Below are 11,190 nucleotides of genomic sequence, written 5' to 3'. Positions count from 1 at the left end.
CTACAAAATTTTAATGGCGGCCGGGTGCAGTGGCTCACGCCTGTAATCCCAGCACTTTGGGAGGCTGAGGTGGGTGGATCACAAGGTCAGGAGATCGAGACCATCCTGGCTAACACAGTGAAACCCTGTCTCTACTAAAAATACAAAAAATTAGCCAGGCGTTTGGCGGGCATCTGTAGTCCCAGCTATTCGGGAGGCTGAGGCGGGAGATTGGTGTGAACCTGGGAGGCGGAGCTTGCAGTGAGCTTAGATGGTGCCACTACACTCCAGCCTGGGTGACAGTGGGAGACTCTGTCCATAAAGAAAAAAAAAAATTTAATGTCAGACATAAATACAACTATATCAATAATAATAATGTGTTAATTGATCAATCCAATCAAATCCAATCAAAAGGTAGAGATTGTCAGACTACATTTATGAAAAAGACCCAACTGTACACTGGCTACAGAAGACAGTTTACATTCAAAGATACCATACAGCCGGGCACGGTGGCTCATGCCTGTAATCACAGCACTTTGGGAGGCACAGGCAGGTGGATCAGGAGTTCGAGACCAGCCTGACCAACATGGTGAAACCCCATCTCTATTAAAAATACAAAATTAGCCGGGCGTGGTGGCGTGTGCCTGTAATCCCAGCCACTAGGGAGGCTGAGGCACGAGAATCACTTGAACCTGGGAGATGGAGGTTGCAGTGAGCCAAGATCATGCCAATGCACTCCAGCCTGGTCAACAAGAGTGAAACTCCGTCTAAAAAAAAAAAAGATACACATAGACTGAAAGTAAAAGAATGGAAAAATATATACAAAGAGCAACCATAAGAAAGCTGGAGTGACTGTACTCATATCAAACAAAACAGACTTTAAGTGAAAAGATGTAAAAATGATTCAATTACTTTACAAAAGAGTTTGGCAATCAAACATAAGAGTTACCATATCACCTAGCAATTCTACTCTGAGGTACATACTCAAGATAAATAGAAACATTAAGGCCGCACAAGAATGTTCACAGCAGCATTATTCATAATAGCCAAAAAGTGAAGACAACCCAAATGTTCATCCACCAATGAATGGATTGTTAAAATGTGGTATATCTATACAATGGGATATTATTCAGCCACTAAAAAAAAAAGAAATGCTGACATGTGCTACAACATGGATGAACCTTGAAAATGTGCTAAGTGGAAAAAAGCTCTTGCAAAGGATGACAAATTGTATGATTCCATTCATATGAAATGTCCATAATGGGTAAATCCATACAGACAGAAAGTAGATTGGAAGTTGCCTAGAGCTGGGAAAATTGGTGGGAAAAGGGGAGTGTTTGGAGATACAGAGTTTCTTTTTGGAGGTGATGAAAATGTTCTAAAATTGTGGTAATGTTTGAACAGCTCTGCTTATATACTAAAAAAAGCATTGAATTGTATACTTGAAATGGGTGAACTGTATATTTTGTGAATTATATCTCAATAATGTTAAAAAACAGCCAAACTCTTATCTGGTGATAGAGATCTGATTAATGGTTACCTTTTGCAGGGTTATCAGCTTGGAGAACCAGCATGAGGGAGCTTGCTGATGTCTTAGAGATGTTCAGTGTCTGATCTGGGTGATGATTACATGGATGTACACAAGTATAAAGTTCTTCGAATTATATACTTATGATTTGTGTACTTTATGCAATACCTTAGCTGAAAAAAAAATTATTTATTTATTTATTTATTTTGACATGGAGTCTCACTCTGTTGTCCAGGCTGGAGTGTAGTGGCTCAATCTCGGCTCAGTGCAACCTCTGCCTCCCAGGTTCAAGTAATTTTCCTGCCTTGGCCTCCCTAGTAGCTGGGATTACAGGCATGCGCCATCACACCCGGCTAATTTTTGCATTTTTAGTAGAGATAGGGTTTCACCATGTCTGCAGGCTGGGCTCGAACTCCTGACCTCAGGTGGTCCACCCGGCTTGGCCTCCCAAAGTGCTGAGATTATATGCACAAGCCACCACACCTGGCCAAAACATGTCAGATTTAAATAATTTTGACTTAAAATATTGATATTAATTAGTTATAATTTTATTTTCTACTCCGTTTTAATAGATAAAAATATTGTATAAGTAAAATAACTTAAAACATAAAATAAATCTTTTTGAGACAGGGTCTTGCTTTGCTACCCAGGCTGGGGTGCAGTGGCACCATCTCAGCTCACTGCAGCCTCAACCTTCTGGGCTCAAGTGATTCAAGCAATCCTCCCGCCTCAGCCTCCTGAATAGCTGTGACTGACTACAGGCACATACCACCAGGCCCAGATAATTTTTGTATTTTTTGTAGAGATGGGGTTTTGGCATGTTGCCCAGGCTGGTCTCAAACTCCTGGACTCAAGCAATCAGCCGGCCCCAGCCTCCTCAAGTTCTGGGACTATAGACATGAGCCACCGTGCCTGGCCAGTAGTTTTTATTTTATATTTTTATATTGAGATTCTTATTTTTTTTTAATTTTTTGAGACGTCTTGCTCTGTCACCCAGGCTAGAGTGCAATGGCACAATCTCGGCTCACTGCAATTTCCACCTCCCAGGTTCAAGCGATTCTCCTATCTCAGCCTTCTAAGTAACTGGGATTACAGGCACCTGCCACCATGCCCAGCCAATTTTTTTTTTTTTTTTTTTTTTTTTTTTTTTTTTTTTTAAGTAGAGACAGGGTTTTGCTATGTTGGCTAGGCTGGTCTGGAACTCTTGACCTCAGGTGATCTGCCTGCCTCGGCCTCCTAAAGTGCTGGGATTATAGGCATGATCCATGGTGTCCGGCCTACATTGACATTCTTAAAGAAAATATATTCAACATATGCAATTTTTGTATCCTTTATTTATTTGTTTATTTACTTTTTGAGATGGAGTCCTGCTCTGTCACCCTGGCTGGAATGCAGTGGCGCCATCTCGGCTACTGCAACCTCCACGTCCCGGGCTCAAGCGACTCTCCTGCCTCCACCTCTCAAGTAGCTGGGATTCTAGGCACCTGCCTGCACACCCAGCTAATTTTTGTATTTTTAGTAGAGACAAGGTTTATTCATGTTAGCCAGGCTGGTCTCGAACTCCTGACCTCAAGTGATCCACCCATCTTGGCCTCCCAAAGTGCTGTGATTACAGGCGTGAGTCACTGTGCCTTGCCTGTACTCTTTAAATTCTACTACATCTAGGTAATTGCTGTAGATAGAATACAGATAAAAACTTTAATGATAATAACATAATTCACAATTTTGTTGAAATGATAGCAAGATAAAAATTATGGAATAAATGTAACGATATATAAATTACACTTTAAAAAATTTTATTTCTCATCCACACACCACTGGATTATCAGTGGAACATCTGGACACATGCAATAATATTTAAATTCTGTCGTTTTTGACATTTCACTTCTCTTTCCAATCATATAAAAACTATAGCTTTACACACATTTTTCTATTTGGTTGCTATGAAAATTTACTTGTTGAGGTATGAGGCTATATTTTATTTGGTAGTCTGTGTTAACTTGATTTACAACTTTTACAGATTTTGGTATATGGTATGTGGGCCTCAATTTGTTCTTTTGATATTAATCCCAGAAATGTTATTGGCGGGCCTACACATAGCATGTGTGTTCTGCCTTATATTACAGTTTTCTATGTACTTTTTAACCCCCACTTCATTCTCCCACATACACACAAATAAACACACACATACTACTATAAAGCTCCTGAAGAACAGAGATGGTCTTACCCATTTTAGATTCTCCTGGGTTGTGTCTATCAGTGATCATAGGCACTCAATAAATAGGTTTTGAATATCACGGAATCATGCGTATAGGAAGTGGGATGCACACCTCAAGAAATTTCTCCTAAATAGAATGGATTTAAGAAATCCAACAGGCAGAAATGATAGATGTTGAAACTCAAGTCTTTTTTCCTCAGGACATATAAAGCCCCATAAGCAACAGAAAACAAGGTTAGCCAACCTGCCTCACTAAAGTGCCTCCTTTGGCGCAGTAGATGATTTCTGTAGGTGAGAGGGTCACTGACTCAGAGCTGAGCTGTCCAATGTGTGATAATGAGACATATGTCTTCTTGGCATATATTTTAGAATGAGAAATAGGAAGACATTAAACTTCATACTTGGAGGTAAAAAGTCACTCTGTAGAACTGTATAAATTCCTCTTTGCAATATTCTAACAGTCCACCTGTTAGTTCCAGTAGAATGGAATCTAATTGTCTAGATTAGATTATCCAGTAAAAATTCAAGTAATAGTTGTGGCAATTTTAGCAATATAATGAATTGCCATCTATTGGGAAGTTAAGAGTCCCCCATAGGTTGGTTGGACTGAATAAATTCTAAATAACTATATCTATATAAAGCAACAATTAATTTCACCAAATAGCTATGATCCAGGTCTTCAAAGTTCAGGTCAGGCAGACTTGCACAAACCTAAGATCATCTTCCTTCTGTGAGAAAACAAAATGTAGGTCAAAATTGTGCTGGTGCCTGGCAAGAACAGGTTGGCTTCTCACCTACTTCCATCTTATCAAGTAAATTTTGTGACCTGAAAGGTTTGTATTGGAGATAATAGCAGGCAGGAGCAAAAGCGTGGAAGTCAGAAGAAACAGAATGTCTTCAGGAAATAATAGTAATCAACTTGACCAGGAGACCCAGAGATTTTCAAACTTTTTCTTTTTTTTTTTTTGAGACGGAATCTCACTCTGTCGCCCAGGATGGAGTGCAGTGGCCGGATCTCAGCTCACTGCAAGCTCCGCCTCCTGGGTTTAAGCCACTGCGCCTGACCGATTTTCAAACTTTTTGTCCAAATAGGCTCTACAGAGAAAGGATAAATTTGAATGCCCCACCTGCCAAGGAATGTAGGCATTTGGCCCCATGTCCCCACTTAGTCTGTTTTATCTTTTATTTTTATTTTTTTGAGACAGGATCTTACTGTGTTGCCCAGTCTGGAGTGGCACTATCATGGCTCACTGCAGCCTCAATCTCCTAGGTCCAAGCAATCCTCCCACCTCAGTCTCTTAATTAACAAGGACTAAAAGTGCGCACCACCTTGTTCAGCTAATTTTTTTTTTTTTTTTTGGTAGTGATGGAGTCTTGCTATGTTGCCCAGGCTGGTCTTGAACCCCTGGGCTCAAGCAATCATCCTGCCACAGCCTGCCCAAGTGCTGGGATTATAGGCATGAGCCACTGCATCCTGCTTATTTTATCTTTGAAATGGATGTAAATTTTGCATTCTAGTCTATCATATCAATGGCACTATAAAAAATGTTTAAAGGTCTATCATTAGAGGAAAATACAAGTTTCCTATTTGTATTCTTGGTTAATAGACTTTCTAGGGGAAAACAGATTCCTGTTGGTTTTACTGGCTCATACGTATGACCAAGCCTTTTATTTATTTATTTAGAGATGGAGTCTTGCTCTGTTGCTCAGGCTGGAGTGCAGTGGTGCAATCTTGGCTCACTGCAGCCTCTGCCTCCTGGGTTCAAGCAATTATCCTGCCTCAGCCTCCCAAGTAGTAACCTCCTAAGGCACCCGCCACCACGCCTGGCTAATTTTTTGTATTTTTTAGTAGAGACGGGTTTTCACCATGTTGGCCAGGCTGGTCTTGAACTCCTGATCTCAGGTGATCCACCCACCTCGGCCTCCCAAAGTGCTGAGATTACAGGCATAAGCCACTATGCCTGGCCTGCCTTTTATATAAATGTATATTTTTTTCAAATGTTATGAAAATTATCATAAATATAAGAATGTATGCAACATAAACATATATCTTAAAGATTAATAATAGGACTAAATTTCTCACCATGTCTTCTCACAAGACTTTCAGGATCAAGTAATTCCTGGCCAAGAAACAAAGGAAAAACTGTCTCATTCCCCAGTGGATTTGGATGAAAACTGGTAATCAGCTACAACACCAAAAGGAGACATTGGAGAAGAACCAAGCTGGGTCTATAAGGATTTGTACATGGGATGGCACACACATCCATTCAGTATCAAGGTCACTATCATCTGATCATATCAAGCTGGAAACGTCACCACTATCTGGACAGTTGGACATGTTTAATTGCAAAAATTAGTATTGATGAATATGCTCTGCACTACCAGGCTGGTTCAGTAATAAATATGTAAAACCTTTTGTTTGAAAAAAAAAAAAAAGAGATTAGCAATAAACTGAACATAACCAACAGCTGGCCCCACTTTAAATTAAAGAGGAGAAAAGGTGTTTGCGTACTTGGAATACTATAAACCAGTGCTTCTCAAACTTTAAAATACATACAAACTACCCCAAGTTTCCCCTATCTTGTTAAAATGCAAATTCTGACAAGTGGAACTGAGGTTCTTATTTCTAACAAGCTCCCAGCTGATTTCATTGCTGTTGATCCTAGGACCATACTTGAAGCAGCAAGGCTATAAAGCAAACAGGCCCTTTAAGTGACTTGTACCTTCCTAAATTTCCCTGCACTCCCTAAAATTTTTTTACATTGCTATTAAGTCTGTAATTCCACCAATTACATTTCTGTAAAATGAGCTGTAGATTTATTCACAACTTAATATTGATTCTTTTAATCTAATAGTTTTCCTCATCATATCCACTGAGTTGAGAACTTCAAGAATAAACATTAGTTTTTATAAATAAGAAGGAATTTTAATAATGAGGCACTGTGTACTAAAGAGTGAACAAAACAGTGGGCACAAGGGGGTGAGAAGGAGGTGGGTGTTTGGCAGCTTGCAGAGTATTGTGAAAGCAGAGACACCTGGGGTCAGGGCAAAGGCACTATGAGGAAGTAGGAGGAGGTGAAGAAAGAGGTGTGAGGCTACCTATACAAACATCACAGTTTTAGAAGCCTTGCCTTGGGCCAGGCTGAGGAAATCTAATGATCTCAATAAAAACAGCAAGCCTATTCCTAACTTTTTATAGAAAGGTAGTAAGATCCATGTGTATATCAGTAAGGATTATTGTTTTTTCTTAATTTGCTTATGCAGTTGTGAAATGCACATTTTGCTAAATGCACAAGCCAGTTGAAACTGGAGCAGATGTCCTTTAATAAAAATTAAAGATGTCAAGACAGGATTTAGAGCTCAAGGTAAGACCAGTGAATGGCACCATAGAATGATAATGCCTAAATCGATCTTTGAACAAGCAGATTTAATTGGATTGCTCAGTGTCATTCAGGTAGTTGATGAAATAGCCTGAACTTGAATACCAGGACTCTTGACTCTTCATCAAGTGCTTTTTTTTTCTTCTATCATCAAGTGCTTTTTTAATACCACACACTAGTTCAAAAGTCTAGGTTAACATTTCCCAAAAGGCTTCATATTTTGGTTTCAGTAAGTTCTTTTTAAAAATGTGTGGAAGCAGACTGGGCGCGGTGGCTCACACCTGTAATCCCAGCACTTTGGGAGGCTGAGGCAGGCGGATCACCTGAGGTCTGGAGTTCGAGACCAACCTAACCAACATGGAGAAACCCTGTCTCTACTAAATATACAAAAATTAGCCGGGGATCGTGGTGCGCGCCTGTAATCCCAGCTACTCGGGAGGCTGAGGCAGGAGAAATCGCTTGAACCAGGAGGCGGAGGTTGCAGTGAGCCAACATCATGCCATTGCACTCCAGCCTGGGCAAAAAGAGCAAAACTCTGTCTCAAAAAAATAATAATAAAATAAAATGTATGGAAGCATTTTGTGCTTAGTGATCTTACACTTTAATGGTTCAACTAATTTCCTTGTTAACTGTGTTTGGTTTTTGTTTTTGTTTTTTATGGACCTCATCTGACTGGCATGATATATTTTTTAAGGGATCTGTTTTCATTTCTAGGAGACCCATACAATTTATTGCATATAAAGTCAAAACAAATAAATCAATTTATTTTCAGAACATATTCCAGGTGACATCAGGAGCATTTGTTTTGAGAAACAATAAACCCTATTCCCCTGTCTCAAAAATAAGCCCAGTTTTCTTTGGAAATTCCTCCACCTACCATGTGCATACTCTGGATTTGGACAACAAAGGCTGGATTTGGACAACAAAGGCAGATGTGAAATAGACAATGGAGGCAAATGAGATAGACATGTGAGTCCTGACCTGGGACATTACCCCACCTGCCAGCTTTACCTACTTGGCTAGGACACACCTTGAAGCACCTGGCAGGTAAATATTGAACAAACGAAAGATAATATCATGCCATCATGCAGGTCATAAAGCAGTGATATTTATTACCAGAAATGACACAAACTGTTTCCTTCCCAGGCTGTATCTCACCCTTTATCAAAAATGCATTATGATATTATACTTCTACACACCAGTGTGAATTTAATTCAATTTATTACATTTTCTAAAACAGTTTGGATATTATACCTCAGTGCTACTCTAACAGTGATGGAAAGACAAGGTCTCCAGTCTTATCTGTTATTGTAGAGGGAAAGAAAGCTTTGTTTTTGTAGAGAGGAGTTTTCTAGAACCCCTGAAATCACAATGGGTAGAGAACAGAATTTTCTGACATCCCAATTATAGTGTCATAGAAGTCTTAGGCAGATTTGTTACTTCGTGGGTGCTATTCTTAAGGAGTTATTAAGATAATTAGAATCTCATAATTAGGATCTCATAACCTTGCAGTTGAATTTACAAAAGAAAACTGCTCACAAAACATTCTTTAGTGTCAATATTAGACTCAACACTTGCATGGATGAATCACAAATGTTTCCCATAATAGCAAATAAAATTATAGAATCAAAGAGATTACCTAATACAAACTTGCATTTGATAGATGAAACAAATCTTTATGATCTTGTATGCTTGATGTCCTGCCATTAATGAAATAAGTAGGATAAAAAACCAAAATATACAGAAACCATAAGAAAGGAAAAGAAGTCTGAGCCCAGGGAAATATCCCAGTTTTGCATTTCATGCTTATTATATCCCTATAATTGTTATCATCCTATAAATTTGCAGGTAATTTTGTAACCATTTAATGCAAAGACTTTTTTTTTTTTTTTGAGACTAAGTCTCACTCTGTCACCCAACCCCAAGACTGTTTTCTTTTTTTCTGGAATTTAGCTTCAGCTGAGCTGAAACTTAAAGCTAAATTTGCTACCCAAAACTCAATAGTGACTCACTGTAGTTAAGGAGAGTATAAATAAAGAAAATAATCATAGGCACCTGCAGGTGCTAAGGCAATTAAGAGAAACTATAAATGTTATTCACATTGAAATTCATCAGCAACTCAATACAGATGCATGTATTGTTTCTTAAGAAATCAAAAAGTAGGCCGGGCATGATGGCTCATGCCTGTAATCCCAGCACTTTGGGAGGCCAAAGCAGGTGGATCACCTGAGGTCAGGAGTTCAAGACCAGCCTGGCCAATAGTGAAACCCCCCCCCCCATCTCTACTAAAAATACAAAAATTAGCCAGGCATGGTGGCGCATGCCTGTAATCCCAGCTACTTGGGAGGCTGAGAGGGGAGAATTGCTTAAAGCCCGGAGGTGGAGGTTGCAGTGAGCCAAGGTCACCCCCACTGCACCCCAGCCTAGGCAACAAGAGTGAAACTCTGTCTAAAAAAAAAAAAAAAGAAAGAAGTATAGAATGAGTCAGTGTTCGATAAACAGTAGAAAAGAACAGATCTAAGGGAAATTTGCTGTGTTTAAAATTTTTACTTTCTTTTTTGTCTCATAAAGGATGAAAATCACTTCTTTTTTTTCTCTTTTATAAATACCCCCTTTAATTAGTGTTCAGATAGTGTGTATAGTGCTGACAGTCCTACACTTCAGACACGGAATTCAAATAGAGAAGAAAAATGCAAAGTTCTTGCCAATTTCTAGATGAAGTTTCAGCAGTTTTACTTTTTAGGTACAATGAAAATGGTTCCAGTTGGCTCAGGAATATATGTTATGCTGATTAAAGATTTACTAGATTTATGATAAAGAATTTCCTTGAATAATTTAAAAGAAAAAGATGCTAATTTCTAGAGAGTATTTTATATTTAGTCGATCAAAGCTCTATGTAGCAAAATAATTCGCACTCTCCAACTGTGGCAGATTGTTATAATAATAACTCCTAAAGTATTATGAGTCTCATGAATCCTTGTTTTCATGACCTGTGACATTGCCTCTCCTTCCTTAAAAGGTAGACTCTATTACTCTATGGCCTAGAATCTAGACAGGCCTTGTGATTTGCTTTGACCAATAGAATGCGGCAGAATGATGTCGTGTGGGTGCTGGAGTCTGAGCCTGAAGATTCTTGGCAGCTTCTTCTGCCTTTACTGTTTTGGAACAAAGTTTAACTGGCTGCTGGTTGCTGAATGATGAGAACCCACATGGAGAGAAAAATCTCAGCCTTGCAATTATCCCCATCAAAGTCAAGGAACAATGAGCCATGATCATGATCTTTAGATTGCATTTTTTGCTAAATGTGAAATATATATCTTGTATAATACACATGTAAATAGAATAGGTTTTCCCCTGAGATCTTAGAAGAGAATGCCTATAGTATTTAATAAGCCTTGGTATCATACTATAAAAACAGCAGGAGGTAAAGGTTAACCATGTTGCATCATTATTTAAAATCCTGACCCGGCACACAACGGTTCACACTGGTAATCCCACAGCACTTAGGAGGACTGTGGTGGGAGGATTGCTTTGAGCCCAGGAGTTCAAGATCAAACGGGGCAACAAAGTGAGACCCCTGTCTCTACAAAAAAAAAAAAATTAGCCAGGCATTGTTGCGTGCAACTATAACTACTCAGGATGCTAATAGGGTGGGAGGATCCTGATACACAATGAAGTCTGAGAACCACTGAGCTGAGAAAATAGCTGGTGTTAGCTAGCAAAATACTCAAGTGGGCAGCCCCAAAAGTTGATGAGTCCACTCTTGCTATTTTTTATTTTTTTTTAATTTTTGTTTTTGAGACAGAATTTTGCTCTTCTTGCCCAAGCTGGAGTGCAACGGCAGGATCTCGGCTGACTGAAACCTCCACCTCCTGGGTTCAAATGATTCTCCTGCCTCAACCTCCTGAGTAGCTGGGATGACAGGGGCGCACCACCATGCCCGGCTAATTTTTTTGTGTTTTTAGTAGAAATGAGATTTCACCATGTTGGCCAGCCTGGTCTTGAAATCCTGACCTCAGATGATCTGCCCACCTCGGCCTCCCAAAGTGCTGGGATTACAGGCATTAGCCACCGCGCCCAGCTTA

This window comes from Rhinopithecus bieti, unplaced genomic scaffold (genome assembly GCF_001698545.2).
Source record: "Rhinopithecus bieti isolate Rb0 unplaced genomic scaffold, ASM169854v2 scaffold_15676, whole genome shotgun sequence".
Taxonomy (NCBI): domain Eukaryota; kingdom Metazoa; phylum Chordata; class Mammalia; order Primates; family Cercopithecidae; genus Rhinopithecus; species Rhinopithecus bieti.
This window is presented reverse-complemented; position numbering follows the sequence as displayed.